The sequence below is a fragment of the Phalangium opilio genome, unplaced genomic scaffold, assembly GCF_054372755.1.
Source record: "Phalangium opilio isolate 3A_F unplaced genomic scaffold, DU_Popi_V2 ptg000113l_1, whole genome shotgun sequence".
NCBI classification, from domain to species: Eukaryota; Metazoa; Arthropoda; class Arachnida; order Opiliones; family Phalangiidae; genus Phalangium; species Phalangium opilio.
In genome coordinates this window covers 1,476,279-1,492,020 of record NW_028324209.1, presented here as the reverse complement: position 1 = coordinate 1,492,020, position 15,742 = coordinate 1,476,279, and the positions used below count along the sequence as shown (strand labels likewise).

The following is a 15,742-nucleotide window of genomic DNA, read 5'->3' as shown; positions in this document are numbered from 1 at the left end:
TGCTCCAAATTAAAACAATATACGCGTGACTTACTGAAATTTTCTTCCTTGGTTTAGTCAGGTTAAGAGCAGATTTAGCTTAGCGTTACGTAGCGTTGGCTTTTGAAAAAAATCGCACCAATGCTCGCGCTACAGTCATAGCGACATCTGGTGACACTATACACGCGGGAAAACACACGCTATGCGACGCTTTAAAACGCGCTAATGTGTAGTAAGCTTTAAGGACCACACCGCTAGATGACGCCTCTCTACCGGACGCGAGCTCGTAGCGAATATCCTTTCGAATCAACCAAACTTAGGGAGAGTCTGATAGTGTTATGTTTAAAAACTTTAAAGCCATTACAATTTTTTACATGTCGTAATTTTTGGGTTATATTGTTTCAAATGCGGTGGGGGCCCCCGTTACCATCTTGCTCGTGTGTTTCACGTGAATCTTATCTCCAACGTTTAATCTTTACGGGCGTCTTTTGCCGCATTCGTTACGAAGCCACGCGGCGTTCGTACGTAAATTAAAATCAGAATTATTATACCACGGACAAGTTCACCTGGACCTGTTGGTTTTCGTTCCTTTCTTTACAGAGAGTTTGGGGGCTTTAGGGCCTTTTATAGTATTAAATACCCCCGCCCCCCAACCCAATTTAAATCCTATAGACTGACCGCGAAACTATTTGGGTATTCTTTTAACTTAATTGAAACCGAGGGGTTCGACATCGAAAAAAGTGAGTCATTAGCTAAAATGTATTAATTCGTATACCTTAAGGATCCCAACAAAGAAATAATTTTTTTTTCACAGCGAGCCTGAAGACCGACTTTCATGGCAAACTGAAAACATAGTATGAGAATAACAATGGAACGACCATTAATATTTAATTATCCCCGCTGGGGCAAAAGTCGGAAGGGTTCTAGCTAACTAAAAGCCGTGCAATGTGGTACCAGTGAACAGAAAAGTGAAAAATAGAGAATTTCCGTCAGAGGAAAGCAATAATTCGGGAGGATAAAGGCTTTCTATCGTTCATCTTCAGTTATTCGAACCCGCTTCGCACGGCTTTCAGTTGGTTAGAACCAGGTGTGTGCGGGTACCCGAAAATCTTGGGTACCCGACCCGATACCCGAAAAAAGAATTTTTAGGACCCAAACGGGTACCCGAGTCCCAATTTTAAGCCTTTGCCAATACCCGCTGAGTCTGACAAAATCCCCATGGGTCCAGTTCATGACGTTACCGCGCATGTTTCAATACTTCTGCCTTTCATAATTAAATAATTTAATTAGTAACAAGTTAAAATTAATATTGTTTAATGAATTACACTATGGGATAATGGCTTGGCTTTGAAATCTAGCTTTTAATTGGACTGTAAGGAAAAACAAAGACCCGAAAGCTAATTTTGGGGATTTTGCATGACCCGACGGGTAAGGCCCGACACCCGCGGCGGGTAAAATTTTCTATTACCCGAAGTTTACCCGACACCCAAAAATCTGGACCCGCAGCACTGCCCTGGTTAGAACCCTTCCAACTTTTGCTAGAAAATCTCCATTCTTAGTTAAGGGAATACATCTCATTTACTCCTACCTCCCACCTAGCTTTAAAAATTGACCTTGAATTTAATAGCGAGTGTCCTTGATATACCAGAAAAAAAGACATGGTTACATCGACAAAGCGTTTAGTTTTCGCATGGCCTACAGCAGGACCTTCTAAAGTCACGATAAATAAATTCAAGATCGAAGGAAACCAGTTCATCCATTTGAATATAGAGTATTAAAATTGACATATCAGTTCTTTTTAGACCTAGTACTATAGATTTTAAGTTAATCTCGGAATTATTACGACGAATGGGATCTTGAAATAACTGGTACCACCCGTCGCTAACAGCTTGCCAACTGGAATAAAGTACTCGAATTGGGTCTAAAAAAATGTCCTCGTATAGTTGAAGGGATAAATCTACACGTGGTAAGGCATTAAGTGGGGTCATTCGATGACCTATCTCCCTCAGTGGTTTTGGCCATGCTAATTAGGTGGTTTGTATTCCAAAGACATAACCTTTTTAAGCGTTAGCTTCCAAGAAAGAAACGAGAATTGATTAGACTTGGAAATAATTTTTCTTCTTTTTTAAAGTTTAAGTAAGTAAGAAACTAATTTAACGAGAATTTATCGGCGTACAAAAATTAACCTTAATGGCGTTTACACCAATAACAGAAATATATTAACCGTATCGGCCAATGAAGGTGAACGCTATATTTTAAAACTGACGATAAACCAAACCAATACGAAGTTGAAGATTTCGAGTTAAAATGATTCGATATCGAACCGCTGCAAAATAAACGGCATAGTTTCACGAGTTCTTCAAAATAATTTATGGTATACCTGTTATTTATTTATACGGAATCCTAATTCTAATTTAAGAATTAAGTAAGCCTTTTAACGAACACCCTTAAGCTATAGATATAATCTGTACATCAGAAACAAGACGGGGGAAAAAACAGTCTTAAAATATTTCAATCAACTTGTTTTACCTATGGTATTTACATACAGAGTGTTTCTGATAAGTCTGCCATAAATTAAGGAGCATGTTCTTTAGGCGATTTTGAGTCGAAAATACAACTTCTATCTCCATTTTGCCTATAAGGGACACTGTTTTCGAGTTATGATTTGAGAGTTTTATAGATGACCCCTTATTAATTAAGGGGTCATCCGTAAAATACTCAAATCTTAACTCGAAAACAGTGTCCCTTAGGGCAAAATGGAGATAGAAGTTGCATTTTCGACTCAAAATCGTGCACCCAGAAAACATCCGAAAACATCCCCCTTAATTTATGGCAGACTTATCAGAACACCCTGTATAACTAAATTAAACGCAAAATAAAGGTATCCGACTTTTCAAAGACAATCTTTGCATTAAAGGCCAATTTATAATTCAAATAAAAGTCAGGTTCCACAGGGATTGAAATTAGCATTTTAGCCTAGGGTCTGACAAGGTAAATAAAATTATTATAAAACTATCCCTATAACTTAGGGATTGTTGAGTTCCATTTCGACAATACCATAAGGTCTTGGTAGTTTTAAATACACGCCTATGAGTCCTGACACTATCCCTTTTAAACTTAATTCGAGTTTACAGTGTGGATAGACAATTCAAGGCTTATACGCAACCGGATGTCAAGATCTTACGGTTTAAGTTAACAACAAGGTAGGTAGGAGGTAAAAGGGCAAAGTTCAAGTCAACCTCTCTGTCATTGATACTTAAAGAGTCTTATCAATGAGGACATCCATTGACGCATGCGCCTAGGGGTCCTCTTGGGATTTTGAGACTTTAGTTTGTAGTGGGAGTATACATACATAACATACATAGGAGCGGACCATCGGAGACTAAACTTCTTGGAAAAGAAGACCTCGTAAATTAGTTTGATCTATGTGGTCACTAAACCTTTCAGTATCGATTCGAACCTATCCCGTACTAAAAAACTAACATATACTCTTGATGAAAGTGGCTTTGCATCGTGATTCCGCCTAGTTTAGGAACTATTTCCTAAGGTATTTAGTGACTGGAGATAATGGTACAGTAACAACGGGCGTAGGGATATACGATACTATTTTCTTTTTCCGGTTAGATGGTTTATAAGTCTGAATGAACCACTACGAGTTTCTCCAAGATTGTATATACGAGTGGGATGACAATATTACTTGTCGTAAATTCTGCCAGACCTTTTAAAAGCGAGATCTGGATTTCTTATCGCAATGTCAAGCTGTATATACTTCTATGGAACTAGTTTTTCTCGTACCTTATAGACAGTTTTGAGGGGTTGGACAAACTATACTTTCAAGATATCACTAAATATTTCTTTTAATAGTAAAATTTTAAATAGTTTCATCGCTGATGGGAATAAAATAGGGGGATAAATCAGCTTGGGAAATAAGGCGGTGGCACAGGGCAAATGACCAGTTTAAAAATTACCTGGACCAGTTTAAAAATTAAATCGGAGGGGGGTCAGTGGTCCACGGGACCACAAAGAAAATTCAACGGTAACCAGAGGCCAGACATTATCTCAACTATTTTAATTATCCACTTCTTTAGTTTAGCAGACGGCTTGCCCTGGTCAATGGTTGTGGACCAGGTTATTTATTTCAGGCCAGGGGGTGGGGGTCGCTGGCCCAATGTCCAGTTTTTTAAAAAAAATCCTTATTTCCCACCCTGGGGGGATTATAATACAAAAACCGCCGGCAGGAGAAAAAGTCATCGTTAGGATTGGTGTATATCAATGTCTTTCTGCATTTAAACTAAAACGAACCTAAGCTCAGTGCGCACATACTCGAGTATACGCGCAAACACTTCTTTACTTGTCCTATTTAAAATTATATTAGACCATTTCTATAATTACTTGTAGAGAAAGCAACATACAGGTGCGCAGAGGGGGGAAGCAACGCTAGATGGAGCCAGACATTCATTCATTCATTCATTCAGAGTTCACTACAAGCGCGAGGGGCTAGCCAACTCGCATTGCCTCTAGCGGACGGTACTTCATGACGCCGCCCTGTAAAGTTCTCTTCACCACCTATGTCAATAATGGATTGGTCTATATTTGGAAAGTGTCCTCGTGAGTAAACCCTCGAATCTGGTCGCTGTAAAAACGAACAATATCATTGTTGGAATAGAACCTATTGGTTTCATTCTAATTCCAATTTTTAAAAAAAGGTTTTTATTTTCACTGAATCAAACCCCCCAATTCATGTCACCGAATTAGAAAAATAAAATAAAAACCGCACGAAGACAAACTTCTAAAGCAATAGAAGTATCCAGGTTCTTTAGATTCTTTCAAGGTGCACACAAAAAAAAAATAACAGAAAGGAAGGTCGACTTAAAAAGTCAGTCTATATTTATACGGGAAGATATAAATTTTCTTAAAAGCTAGTTCTCAAAAGTTTTAAGAGATTGAAATAAAACACACAAGATTAAGGCGAAATTTTAAGACCTCTCTCTCTGTGTAGCAGCGTAGATGGATTGAGACAGTATGTAATGTAAAAGCGGCGGATGTGGGATGTTTTAAAAAGCAGTATTTCTGTTGAAGTACTTACTATAGATATAGAGCCTTTTCGGGATAGCCATCTATATCAAGCGATTAAGAGGACAAATTATCATAAATTACAATGAAAAAGAGTACGAAAGGGGTATAGCTTAAAAGACGACGTGAATTACCCTATTGCGGAATTACGGTGCATGCTTCGCAGTCGGACGGCTTATTTATTTCGCCAACTCGTCTTAATAAATTAAACGTTAAAAGCGCGCGAGTGTCCTTTGCAATTTGGCGAAACGATAACAGATATACGCGACCTTTACCAGAAGTGAGATGAGACTAGAAGTGAAGGGCTCTTAGATCCTGGCACTAGTGAACAAATTTGAGGATTTTACGCCGCTTCCATCGCGCCTACACTCGAGAGAAAAAAATTGGTCGAGTTCCAAAAACATTTCCTACCCCCTTCCCCTCAACCTAAAGCCGCCGAACACGGACGCGGCTCCTTGAATCTAGTTCGGCCATCTACCACCGCGAGCGTCTCACGTTTTGGAGGGGAAATTCAGAAACCGCTACTAGAGGGCCAACCGTTGGTGTGTTATCAAGAATATTCACTTTCGCCGAGTGAAGAATTTGGTTAGCTCAGTACTTCTGGTCTCATCTCACTTCTGCCTTTATGTATCTTCGCGTGTCACGAGAAAAGGGCGGGAAAACCCTATAATTTCCCGCCATAAAAATACAGTGTCACGTGCTTTGACATTAGGAAAGAAGATAAAAGGTTAGTTTTAAGGGTCAAAGACATTGGCGTTAAAGTTTTAAGAGGCGAAGAAAGGCAGTTTAGAATGTTCTAGATGACTTTAATCGGATAAATCGTATATAACTATCTTCTTCCCAAAGTGCACTACTTTGAACATTTATCGCGACTACTTTACTCGTTGGTAAAATTGCGCGTTTAACTCTAAACTAAGATAAGTAACTCTTTTTCAGGTATTTCATTTGATATAAGCCGACCGATGGCTTTTAAGAATTAGATTTCTATAATCACTTTAGTAGCGAACGAAATGTATGTTTTTTTTATCGAATTTCTCAATTTCCCATGAGTGTTTGAAAAGAAATTGTAATTTTTAAGGAAAATTGTAATTCCGCGTGAGGAGTCGGAGTTGGAAGGAAAAGGCAGCTAGGGGCCACCCAAGTTGTCACGATTCAGCTTATAGGAAATGGCGGGCGCTATTTTGGCTAGGCAAACCTTTTAGGGTTTAGCGTTCGCGTCAATCGCGAATAACTGTCGTGCGCCATGGACCGAAAGTGATTCTCTTGTCGTACTCCTAAGGATATGGAAACCCCTGGTAAGGCCTAGCTATCCTTCACCAAAATCTATCCATCTACGAGGGGATTAAGTCAATGAAAAGGCCCCAAATTGGCCAAACAAGATTGCCAGTTTTGACACTGGTATGAACCGAGAGATAATACCGCGGCGATACCGTACACCAGGGACTGTCTATAAAGTTGTTTTCTTTTTCATAATTTTGATATGTTTTTCATAAACTTCAAGCTGTTTTGCTGAAATTATTTTTAATGATAAAGTCATAATATTTGGGACGGTTATTCTATGAAATGTCTAGTTTATGATGGTACCTTAAATTTTGGACTAAGTACTACGGAAGAAAAGTTATGACTCCATGAAAATAATGACAAAAATATCTATATTGTTCAAACTTTATTCTATTGTGGTGAAATTGTTTTTAGCGCTAGATTAATAATACTCGGAGCGATAACTCTATTGAATGTCTAGTTTATTATGGTATCTTCATTTTTGGTCCAAGTATTACGGAAGAAAAGTTATAACTCTATTAAAAGAATGACAAAAAAATATCTTTCTAATAAATTATTGTTCAAACTTCAATCTGTCGTGATGAAATTAATTTTAGCCCTAGATTAATAATACTCGGAGCGATTACTCTATTGAATGTCTAGTTTACGACGGTGTCTTCGATTTTTGCGTAAGTATTACGGAAGAAAAGTTATGACCAATTTAAAACATTGTCGATCCACGAATCAAAACAATCTACGAAAACCAACCCTTGCCAACCCTTTACAATATCCATTTACACACCCTGTTGATCCTTCCAATACACAGGATATGTAGGATATGTAAACTTCAGTATACCATGCACCTGAATAGTTGCCGTTTAGGGTTGATTGCTTTCTGATTGAGATTTTGCTCTATAATCTTTACGATGTCGGCGGCTCTTCTTCACAGGAGAGAGAGAGAGTAAAAAACCTTTGAATAAAATTCCCATGGAAAAACGAACGCCCGCCCCGTCAATGAACTAAACAGTTTAAGCCAAATGTATAAAAACCATTCAAAATACACAACCCTAGCTGGACCACCGCACACTTTTCAATTGTCACACTTGGAAAATGGTCTAAACCCGCATGCAGAACCCACAAAGCGAGTCGAATTAAAATAACGTTTAAGGCTATTGTACTGTAGGACCAACTGACCATGTATACAGTGTCAAACTTTTCGTGTTGACCGACAAAGGGTTAAGGTTAAGCCTCGTGTGAAACGGGGGATTGAATTTACCTAAAAATTTAAACACTTTCCTTTATGGATTTCCGGACGTATACCTCGCGTGCTATAAGCTGAATGAATTTATCTTACAGGAAATATTATGACAATATTTTAAGTATTAAACATCGATCAAATTTTATAAAGGTACTATAAAGACAAATATGTAATTTGTTATACTTTAAAAATGGGGAGCCCGTATGAGGGGAGGAGGAGGAGGGATCGAGTTGAAGTTGGTTATTTGATTTTAAAGCCGTAATTTTATGATAATTTTATGTTATAACACCGCGCTACCACTCCTAAGTATCGATCATTCCTTAATTTAATATTATCAATGGGCAATCAATCAATCAAGTATTGAGGTCGCTGTCAAGTTATACAACACACGCGGAGAATTGTTTCTAAAGTCTAAACCAATCGCGCAATAGATCATAAGGGTCACGTGCGAACGTGCGCGTTTAAAATCGAATCGTATTTTCAAAGAGACAGTGAAATACTAGCTTCCAGGTCAACAAAGGTAAATAGAATTAACGGAAAGTGGGTTAGGCACTGGAGTAGATGAAAGCTTACCGTAGTGTCCCGTATGATGTTTACGACGCGATCAAAGTCTGGTGCTACTTTAATATTATACGGTATTTTTAATAATTTCCCCGATAAAAATAGACAACATTCCATTATTTAGTTGCAAAGACGCGCGCGCACTTTAGGTTAATTTCCTCGCGCCAATAGGCAACGCCAGATGGAGCCAGAGTTCACTACCCGCGGGAGGCTAGCCACAACTCACACTGCCTCTAGCGGTGCTTCTTTTGGCGAGGGAAATAACCTAAGACGCGCCTGTGTTTGCTTCTTCGCAAGTAATTAATCAAATGGTCAAATGAACTTTTGATACATTGATCTAGGAATGCTTTAGAAATTATATTTTTGGTTCTTGAAGCGCGAAGGAGAGAGGGATGGAGTTGAAACCTCCGTAACTATGACATTGCAGTCTGTAACCCCATCTACAGAACGTCGAGAATGCCCCCTGTGTCTTAAAAATAGAAGCTAGTTGAACATAGTTCTCATACAATTTCGCTACGCGGCAGCACTTAACATTCGCCTACCGAGGGTAGGGTCGTGCCGCAGGTCGCCCATCATCATTTAACCTCTTTTATCCCTGTTTGGAGAATAACGTAGATTTCGTAACGCAGAGCCGGTGGTGCTAGCCTGTGGTGCTCGCGCTACGTGTGCCTTATTGGCTCACTTCCTTTTACTTCTATTTGCATTTGTTGATATATACGTACGCGTGACAACAAGCATTTGTTTTAGATTAGGAATAAAATACGGAGTTCCAAATCATTTAAAGCGAATTAGTCAAATATTTACTATTGAAAAGATTGACTATAATGTCGTCATGGTCTAAAAACGCGCCTGAGCAAATTGGGTTCGCGTGACGCCGTAATCCAACAGAGACTATAATAGTCTGTAATAATTGACGTTAATTTACTATTAAGTATCCGTTTCCCGTTTAATGACTTAATGACATTAACGTATTTTAAAAGCTTCCCCAAAACAATTATATTTTTTCTACTAACAAATAACATAGCGTGCAAAGAAATTACCTTTAATTGTACTTTACTTCTACTAATGGATTTAGCGAGCTCTATATCCAAAAAGGTTTTAACTTTTTCCGCCTAAAATATTACGTAAATATATTCAAATTTTGACGGCAAGGGCAGGCCTAATTAACATTAATCACGTTATTTGGTTGTTAAATTTAAGTAGAAAAATTAAGATCGAGCGGGGGAACGGTAATGTCGTGTATCGTTGGTTATATTTGCCTTTCATAATTAAGGTTAAGTCAATTTAAAACCAAATAAAAAATGATCCTAATATACGAAAGAAAAAATATAATACAGTGTGGAAGAGATCGGAACAAGACCTTCACGGTACTGGCGACGAAAGAAATTGGTATGTTAAACCGCAGATCTATTTAACTAATTGGATGCTCAACAACAGACGTAAGCCTTTGATTTCTGGAGTAATTACTAATTATTGCCTAATAAGTAAATACAGACAGTGCAATTTTAGTTAACAATAAGGTATCAACTTCAAATTTTAATTTTACACCCTCCCAGCAGGCAGGTCTACAATTTATAATACCAATTTCTTCCGTCGTCAGTCTCGCGAATTTCAAACCAAAAAATAAAAAAACACAACAATTTTTCGATCTATTCCACGCCGTATATATTGAAGCATTTACAATTGGAAAAATTTAAAGCATTTTTTATCATTAATAATACTTATGTTCTAACCCAATTCTTAAAGCTAATAATAAAATCATACCACGTATTGAACAAAAACTCGATAAATATATCGAATGAGTTTCGATTAGTTAGTTATTTTCGACTATTTTTCTATAGTTAGTGATGATAATTTCTCTAAACTACAAAGCGTGTAGAGTTTTTATGAGGAAAATTGCAAGCAATTAAGAGATGGTTCTCAAGGGATTCGTTATTAAGGTAACCAAAAAAAATAAATAAAAAGCGTTGGAAGCACGTGTCCCTTCTGCTACTCGTTATTTTTCTGCGCCATCAGTTTTAGACAAGACATAATTATCTATTTTCATTCTTTCAATTCAATGGGGAACCTCGTATAAAGCATAATAGGGGTATAGTTTAAACTTCTTTTTTTTCGCCCTATCACCTGTCGCTTATTAACCTCATTATTTATATTTTCAAAATAAAAATAATAAAAAAAATCCATTAATTTGGATGCACGTTTGCTAATCTTTCAAAATATATTTATGTATATTTTTTTATTTAAATAAACTATTATAGGTTCAGATAAAAATGGAATTTGAAAAAAGAAAAATTAAACAGTCTTAATTGACCAATTAAAATTAAAAAGGTGTTCTTAAATTAGGATATACGTTGGATAATTTTTTCAAATATTTTTAAGTGCAATAAATTTCAATTTGATATTAGTATCGGATAAAAATGGAATTAGTAAAAATTTGTCAAGTTTGTAATAGACATGGAATTAAACCGTCTTAATTGGCCAATTAAAATTAAAATTAAAAATGTTCACAAATTAAATAAAATGCGTTGGATAACCTTTTCAATTTTTTTTAAGTTTAATAAATTTCAATTTGAAATTAGTATCGGATAAAAAATGGAATTTGTAAAAATTTACCATTTTTTGGATAGATAGAAATTAAACCGTCTTAATTAATAAATTAAAATTAAACTTAAAAATGTTCCAAAATTAAATAAAATACGTTGCAATATTTTCAAATATTTTGAAATTCAATAAATTTTAATTTGAAATTAGCAAAGGATAAAAAAGGAAATTTGTAAAAAAAAATTACCAACTTTGGGAAACTCCCATACGTGGCCCAATAAACTTTTAATCTTAACATGACGATACTAAACACTTGGGGATATATCAATCCGCGCTTAAGATTTTTATCTTTTAAAAAAATCAATTAACTTAAATATCCCGTGATTAAGAAAAAAACAAATAGTTAAAAACTAAAATTTTAAAACATTTGACCTATAAGATTATCGTACGTTGATAATTTTTCAATCTAAACATAAAATGTGTATTAAGTCAAAATTTCACACGGGTTTATGTCGAACTGCCCTGTCTGTCTTCGATACTTCAACTGGCTATTAAGATACGGTCGGACAAGGCCATCCAGGCGATTAAAGATAATTTGGTCACATTAATAAAATTCGCGGTGTTTATGTTAGACAACGTCAGATAAGAAATTAACGCTCGTAAAAACAAACCCCCCTCCCCCCACACTTTGGCAATATTTCATATCTGCTTTAACCAGAAGTGAGATGAGACTAGAAGTGAAGGGCTCTACACTGTAAAAAAAAATTGGATTTTGATGTGGTGTATTTGTACCCTTAAAGGTATTTTCTTAAAAAAACACCTTAAGGTGTTTATTCTAACCCTATAGGGTGTCAAAACAAGCCTCAGGGTTCTCTGTTGGTGTGTTTTTGTACCATTTGTAAATATTTTATGTTGTGGAGGGTGTTTATTTATAGGGTTAGTCCCCCTATTATCGGACACATTTTAAAAAATTATGGTTAAATGTAAGGAAATCACAGAAAACCTTTGAAAAGTTTATGAAATATATATTTTGAACGTTTCTGCACCTAATGGTATAGAAATAATTCCAAAAGAACGATGTAATGTTGTCCCAATCATGGATTTTATTCGGCAAGTATCGTACCCTATTATCGGCTATTTGGATGTTGATTCGGACACCCATGTTCCATTTATCGGACGCCTATACATCCAACTCGGACACTGGGATCTCAGAATCGGACAGTGGGTCTTTGTAGCCCGGACACTGGGATCTCAGTATCGGACAGTGGGTCTTTGTAGCCCGGACACTGGGATCTCAGTATCGGACATTGGGTCTTCGCTATCGGACACTGGGATCTCAGAATCGGACAGTGGGTCTTTGCTATCGGACACTGGGATCTCAGAATCGGACAGTGGGTCTTTGCTATCGGACACTGGGATCTATGTATCGGACAATGGTTCCTCAATTGGAATACCAGTTTTTTTTAACAATAAAAGACCCGTGAAAATTGTTACTTCTCTGACACTTCTGGATCCATTATGAACATCACTAACCGCTTTAAGCATTAAATATTTACAATCCCTCTCTTATTGTAAGCCTACGTTAAATATTTGTCTTTAAAACGTCTTTGAAAGCTGTCCGATAATAGGTTTTCTACATTAGATACGATTCGCGTTTTATTTTCATGTAAAGAAACCTAGAACTAACTGTTAAAGTAGCAATTTATAGAAAAAGATTCGGGCTTTACAGCCATACACATAACTTATAGTTGGCTTCTATTTATATACCTCAAAACACGATTTAAAAATGGGGGGAAGAATTTTTCCGGCCCCTCAATTAGTTTTAATTAATCAAAAAAATTGGATATCTGGTTCGTTCGCGCTTTCCTCCTCTGACATCGAGCCCCTTCTCTGTTTTTACATGCAACATACAGATTTCGACACCCTCTTTAAAACTAGGTAACTTACAGTGTTCCTTTTTTCCCCGGCAGTTTTATAAACAACTTTTTAAAAATGTGTCCGATAATAGGAGCGTCCGATAATAGGGGGACTAACCCTACCTCAAAAGGAATTTTTTACTTGAAAGTCACGTGCGCACGCGCCATCGTGAAATAAATTCGCGCGCGTCGCGTGCCATATTTTTTTAACCCTAAAAATTTCAAACTAGGCTTAGCGACACTCATTTAAGCGACTACGTCCATTTGAAAATTAGTTACGCTCACAAGTCCAACCAAGGTAATAATTATGTGTAATACATTAATATAAACTGTGTGAATTTTAAAAATGTTTCCAATTTCAGACTTGTTTGAATCAGGAGCCATAAAAACTAAAGTTCTGACTAACGGATCTCATCCTTTAAAGTAAGGCAAGCCTTTGGCCAGTTAATTTTAATTTATTCTCTATTTTCAGCCATCAGAAGGCAACTTTTCCGTTTACACTTAGCATTACAAAAAATCATTACTGATGGATTAGTTCATGAATCACAACTTAAGTGATGTGAAATTTTGAAACAGCTAAAACCCAGGTTGGTATGAATTTAGGTATTTTCCACGTAAGATGTGAATGAAAAGAATTGGTCAAAAATTTATTTCCCTGACATGTCCAGGTTTGTATGAACCTGATATGTAAAATTTCATGGAATGCTTACAAAAAATACAGTAAATAGCAGTCATAACATCATGCCTTTAAAATGGAATCTTGTTGTGTAATGTTCTAGAGTGTTGTAACAGGAAAGGATTAAATTTAAATGTGAGTTTGAAAATGTCTAAAAACGGCGGTTTGATATTTTAAGATAATTTTAAATCAGTTCTATAATATTTTCATTGCAGGGTTATATTAATCGTGATGACTTCGACTGAATAATCTTTATTAAGTCAAAAAAGGTCGACCAACTATTCAAGCGGTTTATAATATCTGTTTCTGTGGTGGAAATTTTAGTACAAATGTAACAAAGTCATCTTTCTTTAATCAAATATTTTTTTTCTAAAAATATTGTTAAAAATCTTTGTTTTTGATTTGACTAGAGAAGATTAATTATGGTATAAATTAATTAAATTTTTATATAGGGGTGAGATATCATTAGTTTTTTAATATCTGGTTTCTTAAGAAATAGTTTCTGGTAAGTGTTTAGTTTTTCATAGTACTAAATATTTAGATTATCAGGTTTAAGCTTAATGTTCTAATAATTATATTGTAGTGTGAAATTAATTTATAGGCTTTAAAGTAGCTATTTGTTCAATAAAAATTTAATTTTTATTAATGAAGTATAAATAATTTAAAAATAAATCAAAGTGTTAAAGTATTTTAGTCCGAATCTTAATTGACTCCGATAAAGTTAACTATACACTGAAGTTCTTTTAAAGAATTATCACAATAGATACCTCATGGCTATAAAACTATTTCGTCGAAAATAATCACATTTCCTTGCTCAAACTTTTAAACCCCTTTAATTGTAATAAAATGCACCTTAAAATGGAGAAAAATAATATTTTCGGACCCCCGAGTCAAATTTTTAAGGTACGGGAAAATACCTTTAATGGTCTGAAAACGCACCTATAAATGGAGAAAGGGCGCTTTTTGCACCCCTAATTCGAATTTTTGATATCCAAGAAAATACCTTTAATGGTCTGAAAACGCACCCCTAAATGGAGAAAGGGTGCTTTTTCGCACCCCTGAGCCAAATTTTTGATATCCAAGAAAATACCTTTAATGGTCTGAAAACGCACCCCTAAATGGAGAAAGGGCGCTTTTTCGCACCCCTAATTCAAATTGTTGTTGTCCGGAAAAGCACCATATATGGAGTCTATTTATACCCCAATCACTCAAGAAGGGTACATATTTATTCCCTTCTGTTGCTTCAAAGACAAATACTATGTTACTAATATGTACCTATTAAGGCGCGAAAAATTACCCAATGGTATAAAAAAACGCCCCTTATCTAGGGGTTCACATTAATACCCTATATGAAGGGTGCGAATTCATACCTTATATGGTACGTCTGGGGTGGGGGTCGAAAATACCTTTATAGGAGCGTTTCCGCCACATTTTTTTTTACAGTGTAGCATTGGTAGTAGATCCTGGCACTAGTGAACAAATTTGAGGATTTTATGCCGCTTTCATCGCGCCTACACTACTGAGAAAAAAATTGGTCGAGTTCCAAAAATATTTCCTACCCCCTTCCACTCAACCTAAAGCTGCGGAACACGGACGCGGCTCCTTGAATCTAGTTCGGCCGTCTACCGCCACGAGCGTCTCACGTTTTGGAGGGAAAAATTCAGAAACCGCTACTAGAGGGCTAACCGTTCTTGTGTTATCAAGAATATTTACTTTCGCCGAGTGAAGAATTTGGTTAGCTTAGTACTTCTAGTCTCATCTCACTTCTACTTTAACTAATATTTCGCTGATATCTATACGTGAGGAAATTAAAAACCAAAGCTGCATGCAGGGTGGGCAATGAGATATTTTCTTTGGCGTAATTCGACCCTAATATATATTAGCTACTAAAAAGTACGATATTTTCAAAGTTATAAGAAAAAAAATGTTGTTACGACTTTCAAAAACGTCGTCAGCAATCTTTTTAAGTGCCTAAACTATATATATATATATATATATATGCGTGTGATAAAAAGGTTACGTAAATATTAAATTAACCCGATACGTGATTATTTATATGGTTCACAGTTGAATTTGGAGGTCATTTTGGCCCATGATGGACATCTCACTTGGCACTTTGCAGGGTTTGAGTTGGAAAAATTCCTAATTTTTGTTGGGTTTTATGAAATTTTAACCTACCTAACTTTAAAGTCATCAATTTTAAGGAATTTTAATATTATTAAAAAAAGTTTTTTTTTGAAGAGTTTCATTTCATATTTCACAAAACAAAACTGAAAATTTGTAACGAAAAAACCCTTAATAAAATCCGAAAAAACCCAAATAAAATCCGAAAAAACCCAAATAAAATCCGAAAAAAACCAAATACAAAACGAAAAAATAAATAAAACACGAAAAAACTCAGTTAAAATCCAAATAAGGCAAATAAATACGAAAAAAACCAAATAAAATCGAAAAATAAACCCCAAAATAAAACTTGAA

General features: G+C 35.9%; 1 long non-coding RNA gene across 1 annotated transcript; it reads left to right on the top strand.

Annotated features, from left to right (window-relative positions):
- Positions 1–13,228: 13,228 nt before the first annotated feature.
- On the top strand, positions 13,229–13,906 carry LOC149623227 (uncharacterized). The gene is made up of 3 exons (XR_016374720.1): positions 13,229–13,256; positions 13,310–13,399; positions 13,480–13,906. It is a non-coding gene; the product is annotated as an uncharacterized LOC149623227 (long non-coding RNA).
- The last annotated feature ends 1,836 nt before the right edge of the window (positions 13,907–15,742 follow it).